This window comes from Carassius auratus, chromosome 17 (genome assembly GCF_003368295.1).
Source record: "Carassius auratus strain Wakin chromosome 17, ASM336829v1, whole genome shotgun sequence".
Taxonomy (NCBI): domain Eukaryota; kingdom Metazoa; phylum Chordata; class Actinopteri; order Cypriniformes; family Cyprinidae; genus Carassius; species Carassius auratus.
The window spans coordinates 9,083,830-9,098,264 of record NC_039259.1 but is presented as its reverse complement, the minus strand read 5'-3'; the positions used below and the strand labels follow the sequence as shown (position 1 = coordinate 9,098,264).

Here is a 14,435-nt window from a genome sequence, read left to right as displayed (position 1 = left end):
AGTCATTTACAAAAAAAAAGAAAAAAAAAAAAAGCCATGGTATCAACTTTAGACGTTGTACTATGGTAGTACCATGTTTTGTGGATGTGTACCACAACAACTCCATGTTTTTGTCTAAATGTAAGATGGTAAAATGCCAAATAAAGTAACACAAACATCATGGTATTGAATCTTAATATGTCAATCCCTCAGTATCAGTTAACACAGCGCTACCATCTGGTAACATCACCCTAAGTAGTTTTTCTTGCATCCTCATCTTTTTGTTCTAAAATGATGAATAGGGAAAATAGCATGTATTTGCAATGCTAAGGTGCAAAATTCCATGGGAACCTGTATATTAAAATACCATCTAATTATGTAGTGGTGGTACCACAAAAGCCTTTCTGTCACACATACAGTGAACAGTGAGGAAATACAGCAATACAAGCAAACAAGGATGCAATACTCAACAATTAGCCAATTATCTCACTTCATCTGTAGTTTTCACACACACCTCCTCATTTCGACCGTACTGGTGATATACAGTATCACACCACTGAAAGTGTTCAGCGCTCCAGTAAAGAGCTCCTGCTCTCAGCTTCAATCTAATTAGTTATAACAAAATTTGTAACAGGTTTTATGTAATATGTTTGGCTGAAATAATCATCATCTCTGGAGGTGGAACCGTGTGCTAAGAATTAAGGCCAAGCGCAGACAGACTTGAAGGGCAGCCCTATTCATCCCTTCCTCGCTCTCTATTTTACGTATTTTTGTGTGTATGTGCTTGTGAATTTGCGTTTTTCTGTGATTGCATGTGTGTGTGTGTTTCTATGAGAGCATGTGTGGGAGGGATTTTAGTGGGTGTTCTGACTCAGCTCTGGAAGAGTACGATTCCGCAGAAAATGAATCCGACCACCCACCTGCTGCCTTTTACCAAACAATTCTACAAAACACACACACAAATACAAACACACACAAACTCACATGCATGCTAATTTAGAGTGTTGAAATAAATATGGCTCATGATAACCTGCTTTTGTGTATTTCTCCACGGCACTTCACTGACATTCAGCATTTGAGAATGATCACGACAATACCACTAAAAACCTCAAAACCACATAGCTTTGGACACTAGAACAATATGTATAACAGTGGATTAGATCTGTCAAAGAGGTTTTTTTTTTCTTTTTGGTTCCACTTCATATTAAGTGCCATTAAATCAAAAAATAACTACAATGTACTTATTGTGTTCATACTGTATTACACTTGCTACTACAGGTTTAAGGTTAGGAACAGATCGTTCAAACTATCTAACATATACATATATATATATGTTAGATAGTTTGAACGATCTGTTCCTTTTTTTTTTTTTTTTTTTTTTGGCCATGGGTATGTTTGCTAATATGTAAAAAATGGTTTAAGGCAACATTTTAAAGCACATTTTCTGAACACATGAGCAAAGAAGTGTTCAAATGATTCACAGTAGTAAGCTTATTCTGAAGCCAAATAATTTCCCAGTGGCGTCACTAAAGTTTAAAATTGGAACAATTTGAACTCTGGGTTAAAATGTGTCCTTCTATGACAAACCAGGTAAACACAGGGAGAAAATGAGCAGATAAATAATGTCAAGAAGGAGGAATGGGGAAAAAACAGGCAAATTTTGGGGTATTTTATAATAAAAAAAAAAGCAGAAGCCCAAAACCTCTGGCCCTTCGTATTCACACATGTGTCTTGAATAACAACAAGGCATTATGAGACTTTGTCTTCCCTAGCCGAATGCCTTTGTGATAAGCTTTAAGCTTACACCAACTGAGAATAATTATTATGATGAAAATTATGATTTATTAATATACTAGTACAGCCAGTATGTGTAGAGCCATTTCCACTTTCAACATGTTAGCATTAATAAATGATAGCAGTTATAGACTAAAGACCTTGACCACTCACTGTAGCAGCGAAAGAACGCCTTATTACTTTCATCCAGTGCTTGTTGAAAAGAAGGGAGACCAGATGAAATGCATACAAATGACCTGCTCTCTGTTAGGCTGTTCTGGAGGTGTTTAATAAGCCACAACACTGTCATTAAACACTATCCATCCACTGGCCTTGAGACAAATCCTGTGAACCGCACACATTTAGCAAAGTTGCACAGTGTGTAGCAGCCACATAAAAGCTTTCAAATTATCAAGCCCGAAAGAAATGAAATATTATAGCGATTTGTAGGTACGCCTGCAGTAATTGTAATGAGCCAAATGTAATGAGTCAGTCACTTAAAGCAGGGGTTGTCAAACTAGAGTCCGGGGAACCCCAGGGGGGCCACAAAGAAAAAAGCTGAAGATTTCAGACCAATTAATACAAAATAAAATGAGTACAAACAAAAAGATACAACAAAACGAAGAAAAAAAAAATACAGAACACAAAACAAAACAAAAGGCAGCGGCTATTTGAAAATATCAGTATTTTTAAGCGGTATGCTATTTACACTGTGAGAATAGCTACAGATTCTATTTACACTATGTTAAAATTGCAGAAATTTCAGCTATTTATGCTGCTTATCACAAATAATGGCAATTATCTACACCTCAGTATTTTAGTACATTATAAAAAAAGTATGCAATAATAACGTAATGAGTGTGAATTATAATGTTCATTCAAATTAATAAATGGATGCCACTTTATTGGGACAATAAAGACCCCCCTAAACCTACCCGATACGTAATTTTCAACTTTTTGATTATTTGCTCCATTTTTATTGAAAATAAATGCCTTTCCGATGTGATATGAGATTTGAAAAGGGAGAAAACTAAGATTGGCAAGAGTCGGTTTCGAACTCGGGTCGATTGCGTCAAAAAGACTGCGGTACATGCTTTAACATCCACACCTCTGGAGCTGATGTGTGATACTGTAAGTATCTTTTGTACTGCTGACTACCCCAATCACAAACTGGTGGGTGGAGTTAGTGTAAGTAGCCTCTGCCAACATGGTGGCCTATTTGCACTTAGTATGAATAGACACTCCATACAACTAAATCAGGGTAAGTGGAAAAGTCCAAAACAAACAAAAAAAACAAAACAAAACACACAGGGAACCATCATATCTGGGACAGTGCCAACAAAATATGATTTTCATGAAAATATTAATCTATATATATATTATAGAATTTAAAATATGATGTAATACTTTGACAGGTTTGATGACAGGTTTCATGTGATTCAACATTTTCACATATGCTCTTTCCCTTCTCTTAGCACACCTGCTGTTTCTCAACAAAGGTGTCAGAGACACCGAGCATACACTCCAGAAAAAGTCCAGAACAGGCTGGCAGTTAGCGGATGCTCTAGGAGCTAAAATCGATAGAGGAGGGAGAGGTAAGATGATGAGATTTCCTGAGGTTACTCAGGAATCCTCATCACAGAACAAGAAGTATCAGTGCAGACAGGCAGGGCTTGGGGGACATTTACATTACTGTGGATTTTAAGCTGTGGAAACTGGAAGAAAGTGTAGGTCTGTAGCTGTGGAGAGAACAATCAATTGAAGCAATAAGCGTCCCCTCACCTCCTTCTTCTGTCTGTTTCTTTTTCCGTTTTTGCTGTTCTCGCCAGCTCTCTCTCTGGAGGCTTGGTGTGTGATGTATGGGGCAGCATTCATTGCAATGCTGTGAGAGTTACCCTCAAAGAAACCAAACCGATAATGAAACACTCGGCTCGCATGTCTCCTCCAGTAAGACACCACAGCTGCAAGTTGTCTCCGTCAATGCAGGTTCACACATTTGGGATTCATGTTCTAAATAATATCTCCACTAGTAGCAGACACAGAAATATAAAATATAAGATTTTAAATATGGCACAATGAAGGTGGGAAAGTCATGCATGCCTGCAAAACATGAGCCTGTTTACACATTTTGCAGACATATTTCAGTGACCTGAAAGAGCTTTAACTAGAGACAAAGATGTCATTTTAAAATGATAAACAATTAATGCAATATGGTAAGTGGAACACAGCCATCTGAGAAATACAAAACTGCACCACTGGACATGAAGAGTCGATTAATGCAACTTGTAAGTTCTACAAATCATGTGTGTAGTTGAAGTTTCCAGTCTGCAAGGACTGTTGGATCAATGAATTGTCTTTGCATTGAATTTCACATTGCATCCAAGTAGACTGAAAGATTGCTTCTGTCTGCATTTTATTTGTTTATTCAATTTAAACATATGCACGTACAGTGCTATGAAAAAAAAAAAAAAAAAAAAAACTTTTTTAATATTAGGACATACAGATATTGGATTGACATTGAACCAATGACAATAGAAAAACAGCAATATAATTTAACAAATGGCATCTGGAATGCATATTTTGTAAAGATCAATATTATCCGAATATAATCACATCAAATTTGTATGTTCATGCTTTAAATTTTATTTATGGTAAAACATTATCTCATTGGATCCTAAACCAGTGCTCCATTGTGAAATATTAGCAATGTACAATATGCCCAAAAAATTAATAAATAAATAAATTCTTAATAGACTGATATTTACTTCTTTTTTATGTTTTTAATGGCAAAATATGTTTTTGGGTCCAAATGATGTGGTAGTTATGACCTCTACTAGCACAGGCTAACAAAGCCAAGCCAACTAGCAATTCACTGAATAAATAGTTTGGACTAGAGAAAAAAAAATCCACATCGTGGCACGCTGAAACTGGACTAGCAGAGCAGCAGTTCAGATACTTTGTAGTTCTGTCTCAAAACAAAACGTAAGGTGATGCTGACTTTCATCTTCGCTTTGAAATTATTAGAGACTCTCATAACCATACATTAAAAGGTGCACTGAGAAATCGGCAGTGAAATTAATTAATCCAAACCCCAGTCAGCAGTGCAATAACGTGCTAACGGCTCTCCACACTCAACAGTGTGGCAGTGAGTCATTTCATCTCCTGCCTGACAACTCAGCTTTTCTTAATGTTGTACTGCCAACACAGGAAGAGCTGATCATAGGCAGGATCTCAGTATGTTGAAGAAAACACAGTGGCATATAAAGGAAATGGCGGAGAAAGAGAAATGTGAGGATAAAAATTTCAAATTTAAAGATGATAGTGAGAAGATGGAAAAGCCAGGCTGTTCTGCAGGAAGGATAAAAGTCTAGAAATAAGAGAAGAGGGTGGAGAGATAGATCAAAGTAAAGGGAAGGAAATGATGAAGAACAAGGATAATGGAGACAGACTAGAAATGTCAATGTGCTTGCCTTTTGCTTTATATCATCTTCACTTTGCCTTTAATGCCTAAAATACAATAAAAACCACTGAAAATTCAAACCTCGGTACACATAGGAGTCTTAGTGCTCTGGTAGGGATGTTTTGTTTAAGCCTGAATCTTGTCCAGTCCCATTCCAATTTCTTCACCCTCCCAATATGTTCACGGTATAATATACATTGTACTTTCCAATAAAAGCATTCATAAAAGCATATAAATACAATCTGAAAAAAAATAACTGATTAACTGGCTGGGCAGGTGGAAACTGATAGATAAAATAGAGATAATGCATTAATATACAGTTGCATAAATTTGCACTATATTGCATTATATATTAGATTTAACACTATATAACACTGCATTATATAAAATATGGCAAATGTTATATACAGTACATAATAAACATTGTTAAAAGCAAAAATTAAATCCAAATAACCATAAAATTGTGCATAAGATGGAAAAAGAAACATTTCTAACAACATTTGAAGAATAAAATATGTTACTGATGTAAAAAGATTCATGTCTACTCAATCTCGATGCTATTTTGGTTTAAATTAATCTGTCACAGATGCTAGCCAATTGCTAGATGCTAGTCAACATGGAAAGGATGCATGATATCCCAAAAACTACACAAAGTAAAAGAAAACACAACCCAAAGTGCATTAAATACAGGTTCACTTGCAGGAAGTCTAAGGTGAATCGTTGCCTCTCGAGAGCATAGAACCATTAAAATGCACTGGGCATTTAGAAAGCAATAATAGACAAGCAATAGGATTAATAATATTGGTACCGTTTTGGTTCAACATATAATACCTAATGTAAAAAATGTAAAAGATTCTGGAGCAAAACCTGTTGAGAACATCAGAGGCTTGTGATCAAGCGGGAAAAAAAATTATTAGCAGCAGTGATGGCAGTGAGATCAGATGGAGAGGGCAGAATGAAAAACATGAATGAAGAGAGTGAACTGAGGGAGGGAGAGCAGGTGACTGGAGACTTCCGTTTCATATAAGAGCTTTAATATGTGAGAAACAGGATTGAATGTCCCTGTGGAGGTGATAAGAAAGAAAGGAAAGGGAGACATGTGCAACGGGCTGAACAGCCTGATACATGTGTTCAGGATGAGCTGGCCAATGAAGTTGCAAGGTACGCCTAATTTTCAAGATGCTGAGGAAAAAACAGTATGTTATATAACGATTCTGTGCTAAAGCATTAGGAAATGAGTACATCATATGCAGCATAAACTGGAAAAGCCCTCAGAGACTGCTTGAGTGTATGCAAAGAACAAATCTTATTTATATGATTACTGTGGATGAATAAATTGCTTTGGTGCATTAAAAATTATCCAAGTTGCTTTAAATGGCTCCCTGTTGTGGTTAACCTACAGGTCACCTTTTCAAACACTTCACAAGATGAATGAATGTGATTGACTACTGTTGTCATAATAGCCTTTTGGATGAAAACTTATGCACATTAAATGACACCTTAGAGACCAATTAAGTTCAGATGTAGAAATATCTTCCCAAGCATTACTTAACAATCATATCTTAATATTGAATATATTCAAGTTTCAATAAAAGAGTAAGTCCATCCATAAAATAAATGAAGAAATGAATCCATATTTTTAAGGTCGGATTTCACAGACTAAATAAATAAATGATCAATAATCAAAAATAAATAAATCTAAATAAATAAATAAATACAATGTATGGACAGACAGACAGACAGATAGATTATAATAATTATAAAATATATAGATAGGTCAACTGACATCACCGAGCCAACATTTTTGTTCATATGACTAGATTAGGTCTGTTTCACTTCACAAAATACATAGGGAAATAAACACATGAATACACATCACTCAATTAAGAAATCAAAAGCTTTGCTCTAACTTTCCAGGGTTACATGATTTTCATTTTGGATCAAGCTGCCATAAATCTAGTCATATAAACAACTGTCTATTTTCCTCCTGAGGGCTACAACAACAGACGAGACTTAATTGAATGACGTGCCCATCTGATTGTCTCTGTGTTAAGAAGCAAAGACTCATTTATGGATATTGAAGTCTTCTGTCAGGCTGACACTCGATATGATACGGATGCAGTCAGACCTTCCCGCTGACAGCACTGTTAGGACACTCACGGACATCTATGACCCTTAAAATGGACACAACTCTAACTAACACAGATCAGTACTATCAGTAAAACAGGTCTATACTCACTCTAATGCATATTAAGGGTAAGGCATGTTCGCAGAATCTGATTTTACCAAGTGAGACATGTTCCTGGGACAACATCTTTGTTGTCAAAACAAAAGTTCACTAGTCAAATAAGCACATTTGTGCAAAACATGCTGAGATCATGCAGCTCATATTTTGCTTTCATTAAAGCAGAAATAAGACATTTAGACATAATGTTTTAAACTTGATACTCTTAAATTGATTTTTGGATCCTACTGTATGAGAATGATTACATTTAGCACAACTGCTAACTTCCCAAATTCTTGAAGTGTCAATTTAATAAATTAGTTAATTTTAATAAAGTCTCATTAACACAGGCACAGCTCAGCTATACTGAAATATTTATAGCAATATAAAAAAGTTGCGATTTAAGCACTGAATCCACAAGAAACTCAAAGCTGATTATTTATGACAGACATCTTTACCTCACAGCAATTGGCTGCCTACCAATGATTTTCCCCTCTCAAATTGCACATTTTCCAACTTATTGATGATCTCACCACTTGCTCCACTCTGCTGTCAATCCCATAATGCCACTCAAGTCTGCTGCTTGGCTCCCACCGAGAAAGAAATGAAAGCCTCACTCATGCTCTGCCCTCTCCACTCCAGCAGACAAGAGAAGCAGCATCACGTTAATTGAATAAATAAAACATATAATTTTCCAGACCTCCAGACAGAAATTTTGGAAATATGTATTACTTTGTATCTTTATATTTTTGTAGACTGAAAAAAAACAACAGGTACTCAACAGGGATGTAAAAATATATATTTTCATAATCAACGAGTCAGGCTGACAGTAATTGTCTTAAAATTTATTGAAAGTGGTCTACTTATTGGAAAAGTGGTGCTGTAATGGTTGTAGTGGCAGGGCTTTAAAGTTAATTAAATTAAACATAAGATGCAACTTCTCAGGCAGAATTAACTGTCGTCAGTGATTCACTGCATTTGGCACAACGCTCTGTGAAAAGTTGCATCTCTACAGTCATACCCTTTAAAGCACACCTGCTAAAAATATTATAGATAAGTCAATCTTGCACTATATTAGTCTGTCGTATGACTTGATTGACATGGTTGAACAAATTCTTCAATGCATCACAGCAAAACTAATCTGAATACCTATGTTGACAATGGTCTATTTTCTGGCTCTTATAATGCATAAAAAATGCATGCATTAAAATTTAATTCAAAAATTATGCATTTACTAAAGTTCAAAAGTTTGGGGCCAGTAAGATTTTTATTTTGCAATGACATATTTAATTGATCAAAATTGATTATGGTAGTAAAGCCATAATATTTCAGAAGATTTCTATTTTTTAAATGCTTTATTGTCATCAAAGAATCCTGAAAGAGTGTATACTAAATCATTATGCAGAACAACTGCTTTGAACATTTATAATAATAAGAAATATCTTTTGAGCACTAAAACAGATTTCTGAAGGATACTGAAGACTGAAGTAATGGCTGCTAAAAATCCAGCTTTGCCAAGGTATACATTTTATTTTAAAATATATAAATACAAAAAGCAGATCCGTTCAACTGTTATCATATTTCACAACAATATTATATTTCACTGTATTTTTTTAAATAAATACAGCCTAAAAGACTACTTTGAAAAATACAAACAAATCTTACCAACCCAAACTTTTGAATGGTCGTGCATATGTAAATCTGATCCATAAATACTGCATTAAAAATATGTATATGCATGCTTGGATGTGAGAAAGGACATGCACACGAGTGTGTCAAGCAAGCACACACACACAGTACAAAAAACATCAACTAAGACCTATAAGAGCATATGACGTTAAGTGTGATAATAAGAGAAGCTGGCACATCCGCTTAAGTGTCAGTCACGCAACATGGTTTTAAGTCTAAAAATTCCTCCAAGAGACAATTCCTCATTTCTATCTCATTCCCACTACAACCCCCGCTAACAGCACATATGTTACCACTCTTAAAACCATACTGACGTAACAGCCGGAAGAGCGTTAAGATAGCACACGATGAGTCATAATAGTCTGTCACCGATGGCAACTCCACTCAGGGTCACGGACCACCAATGAAGGATGTGCAATCCTCAAATCAAGAAGAAGGGATAAGAAAAGACAAGCCATTCAACACTTGATTAAGTCAACCCTGTTTCACATACTTTATGAAGGCCCGCATAAAAAATGGAGCTGTTCTATGCTGGGTTTGGCCAAGATACTGTAGTAGTCCCTCAACAAAGGGTGTACAGCTTGATAAAAAGAGAGGCATGCTGGTCTAGATATGAATTATGCATAAGAAGGCAGAAGTGGAGATGGACATGTTGGAACAGATTGGTGTCTCCATAAGCTAAAAGAGATTTTTATATTCACCAGCAGCAGTTTGTGTGACTGGGCATTTTCAACACAGTGTGATTGCTGGAAAGTCTAAAGCTCCTTTTCCTAGGAAAAAAGAACTGTATTTTCTGAGCTTCTTTAATACAAGAAATGTATGCTGCCCTTGGGCTATAAACAATAGCCTTAGTAGCACCACAATATGTATGTGAGTTTATATTTATGAGCCTATACGTTTGCATGGGTGTGTCTCAATATATATATATATATATATATATATATATATATATATATATATATATAGCTACGAGTGTGCATGTCACTTGTTTTGCCCATGGAAAATGAAGAAACATTTTGGATTAACTCTGCAGAGCCCTTGACAGCCACTATACAGTATACTTCCATATTCTTGAAACATAATTGAAATGGCTAAGAAAAGACTCAACAGTGAATACCCTTTTTGTGTTTTTAAAACAATAAAAAAGTAATTGAGATTTTAGAAATCTCACTGCAAATGTCTAATTAAAGTACATATATAAAATGCTGTTTTCATTGTTTTCATACAGATAAATAAATAATAAATAAATAAAAGTCTATCATATCGAGTGGCCCTATGTAGCAGACAACAGGAAACACTTTTTGATTTAGTATTCTGTCTCCCCAGTCTCTGGACTTGTATCTGCCTTTTCCTCAAAATACAAAACCAAAAAGGACAGCTCAAAAATGTGATTTAATTTCAGAATTGTGTTAGGTGCTGAGTGCGAAAAGGGTGTATAAAGAAAAAAAATGGTGAAACTTTAAATTAAGTATTAAAAGGTTGCTGAATAATTTAGAGAGTGTCATTGATTTCCCACCATTATTTTCTTTCATTAAGTTACACTAAAATTGGAAAGTATTGCAGGATTAAAAGGAGTCCCACAAGGCTCAGGTTTAGGTCCTGTGACTTTTACCTCTTTACAATGTTGACGGATGTCATGTTGAGCAATGTACTGCAAACCAGTTTAATGGTGTTCACATTTAAAATGTGGATTGAAAGCTTATTGAAAGAAAAAAAATATTGCTGGCATTTTGCTTGATGACATGCTACACTTCCAACAGTAGAAAACTAATAAGAATTTATCATCAACTGAGGAATTAATCAAGTAGACCACTGAGAATTACACTCGTACATTTCAACAGTCTTACAGTTGTAGTTTATTCTGCCCTACAAAGACAAAAGACCTTAACTCTCTTCAGTGTGAAACTGAGAAAAATTACTTTAAATTTTTAATTTTAGGTAGGACTCTGGAAATCTAACAATTAGATGTTTTAGTAATGAACTAAAAAACACTAAAAAAACCACTATTTCGAAGTTAATGTACTCTGAATTTAAACATTTAATCTCATGAGTAAAACATGAGAAGTCACACCAAGGCAAAAGGCAGTAACGTCCACATTATGTTCATCGCCATGGATTGATTTTACTGGGTTACAAGAAAAGGTAGGATATGGATTTAATTGTGAACTGTTAGAAGGCTACTGATTTTATGATTAATCATGCTAGCTATGACATTTTTGTACACACGCATCCAACTAAAAGTGACAGCCTGGTGTATAATCTGCATTACAAAAAGAAAAAAAAATCTTTAAAAGTTATTCACAATTACGTATTGCTGTCAAGGTATCTAGTCTTTACAGTGCTTTGTTATATGGAGCTGTTTCAGTATACAATGTATACAGTATACAAAAATGTATGTCTACACCATAATTAAAATGCAGCAGACTTTAATGAACAGTAAAAAAAAAAAAAAAAAAAGCAGAACACCGTATAGCTCCAAACTAGCACCGTAACTTCATATTGACGTGTGGCTAAACAAAGTCAGAACACTGTAACTCAATTTTAGCGTTCCAAACAAAGTGAAAGAGTAGTAAGTAGTGTTATACGCTGTTCTGCCTTGGTTTCCCCCGAGGCTTTTCCAAGTTACGTTTGAGACAACCCATTATTTTCTTGGAAAAACAACCAAACTGACTCAAGATACTTATACACATGATAAAGGATGTCTTAAATGTCCCAAAAATTTCAATAACTCATTTTCGACAAAAATCTAAGTTACAGCCTTTTACCTTTAAACTGCGTTTTTTGCATGCATGCTTTTTATTGATTACTGTTGGCCAATCACACAGAGTGCACTTTATGATTTAACATTTCCAAGCCAATTTTACACAAAATTCTTCATTATATACAGTATTTCTCTCTTTTTCCAAATAAATGCAAACTCATGAATGGGCAACCAAGCCTAGAAATTCCATCTGTTCAAACTGAACTGAAACAAATTTATGCACCATACTCCTATTGTAGCACAACACACTTACAGTATATTTTTTTCTCTCAATAGTTTATGATCAGTCTAGGGCAGTATGTCTGTTTTCGACATACTGTCTATATACAGTATATACAATTTAGTATTTATATATAAAATGATCTATATCATATATATATATAATTAGAAGTCACTTTTATACTGAATCAAGTGTAAATATGTCTGAAAAGTAACTGTGTAAGTCTGCCTCTTTACAGTTACTCCCAAGGACTTTTAAATCTAAGATTTTCAAGATCTACTTAATTTACAATGCTTCTGGGAAACAGCCCGTAATTCTATGATGATTTGCGCAGCCTTTTTACAATCAACTTACAGTTGCGATGCTTTCAGGAAAAGTGGCACCATTCTGCCTAAGGTCCTTCATAAATCTATTCAGCTTTTTGTGATCTGTTAGAAAAGCCTGTGATAAGGGGCTGACCAGTAGTTATCAGTTCTGATTTAGGTGAGTTAATTTCTTGTGATGTGAAGAGAAGAGCCACAGTATCTGTGACTGCAGAGCATCGCTCGCTCATGCACCTCCACAGTACAGCACACCTAATAGAACTGAAGCAGCGTGGAAGAAAATCAACTGAAGGGTGAAGGAAATGAATTGAAAGAAGGAAGAAAAATAGAGTCCTGCAGGAAGATTCTGCAGCATCTGATAGATGAATGATTCACTGTCTCCAAACTATATCTGACTGCCATGTTCTGACAACATATTTCAGCATCACCTGAGGGAACAGATTGAAATTGAACATGCTGAGGAGAGACGGAAGGGCAAGCTGGTACAGAACAGGGGAAATAGTAGTCGTGATAGCACAGGTTCTGGGTCGCAAGTCTTTGCTGTATCAGAGGGTTGGGTCAAGGTTTGGCTGGTTAATGTGGCCTTGTTAGTCCCTGCTGGTAGATGTCGTGTCTACACCATCTGGCAGCAAAACTCATAATTTTGCACAAATCTCTAAATTTTTATTCTGAGTTTTATTGAAACTATCCATTTGAAATTTTTATTAAAAATATTTAAACAATACTGAGAAATGCTGCTTATAGTACACTTTAAGAAAACAAATGTACAAATAAAAACTGCATTTTCACAATGTTGATTAATTTGCTAGGCAAAATCATCACAAATGCTTAATAAATATTCAATAGATCAACAAGTCCTAATGTCAGCATACAAACTAGAATTATGAATTCATCACAGAGAAGAACTAAGATAGGCCTACCTGATTCATCACCAGAACTCATCTAAGCAGGCAACTAATTAATGATACGACGACTGACCATGACTCAAACTGTAATTTGCCACACAAGTCTTTAAATATGTGATAATGGCTTCATGAAAAATTCATGTTTCTTTTTTGAGTCTCCATAGGATGAGTGGTAACATTAGTGGCTCTCAGCCAAAATGACAGACTTCAGTTCCCAATCAGCAATACAAATGACTTTGACTCAAGCAGTGATGAGCAAATTACCAATCATAAGAAAGATGGAGAGTAAGAAAGGTCCAAAACGTTTTGATGTATCTATCTCCTTTTTCAAAACACAAGCTTTTCCATTCCTGTTGCTTCTCAAGAAAATACCCATAGGGACTCAATGTCACAAGGGAAAGTTGTCAAAAAGGCAAAAGATTAAATGTAATGCTATTCCTATCATGACAACTTACTCCTGCATATAGTCACAAAAGGTCAATGTGTGGTAGCAAACTCTTTCTTTTTTTCTTTTTTTGCAAAAAGCTCTTAAAGGGGGGGGGGGGGTGAAATGCTATTTCATGCATGAGTTTTTTACAATGTTAAAGAGTTGGATTCCCATGCTAAACATGAACAAAGTTTCAAAAATTAAGTTGTACGTTTGAAGGAGTATTTTTGTTCCCAAAATACTCCTTCCGGTTTGTCACAAGTTTCGGAAAGTTTTTTTCGAGTATGGCTATGTGTGACGTTAGATGGAGCGGAATTTCCTTATATGGGTCCTAAGGGCACGTCTGCCGGAAGAGCGCGTGCTCCGTATAGCAGAGGCATTCACTGATCATAGCTAGAGCGTCGCGAAATGTCACAAAAGAAGTGTGTTTTTGGTTGCCAGGGCAAGATAACCCTGCACAGCATTAAGGGACCAGTGGATGGAGTTTATTTTTACAGAGCATCAACGGAGTTATGGAAGTGTTTTTGTTTGTTCCCTGCGTTTCGAAGATGAATATAATAAAACTAAAGACTTTTTGTAGTTATGAAGGATGCAGTACTACTCTATAGGTACTCAAGATTAATATCTTATTGAGTGAAAACGAGCATTTCACCCCCCCCCCCCCTTTAATATTT

At 35.5% G+C, this 14,435-nt stretch overlaps 1 protein-coding gene across 4 annotated transcripts in view; it reads right to left on the bottom strand.

Moving 5' to 3' along the window:
* LOC113117166 (regulator of G-protein signaling 7-like) overlaps positions 1-14,435 on the bottom strand; it is an 83,598-nt gene that overhangs the window by 23,576 nt on the left and 45,587 nt on the right. The gene's annotated exons all lie outside the window — the stretch shown is intronic.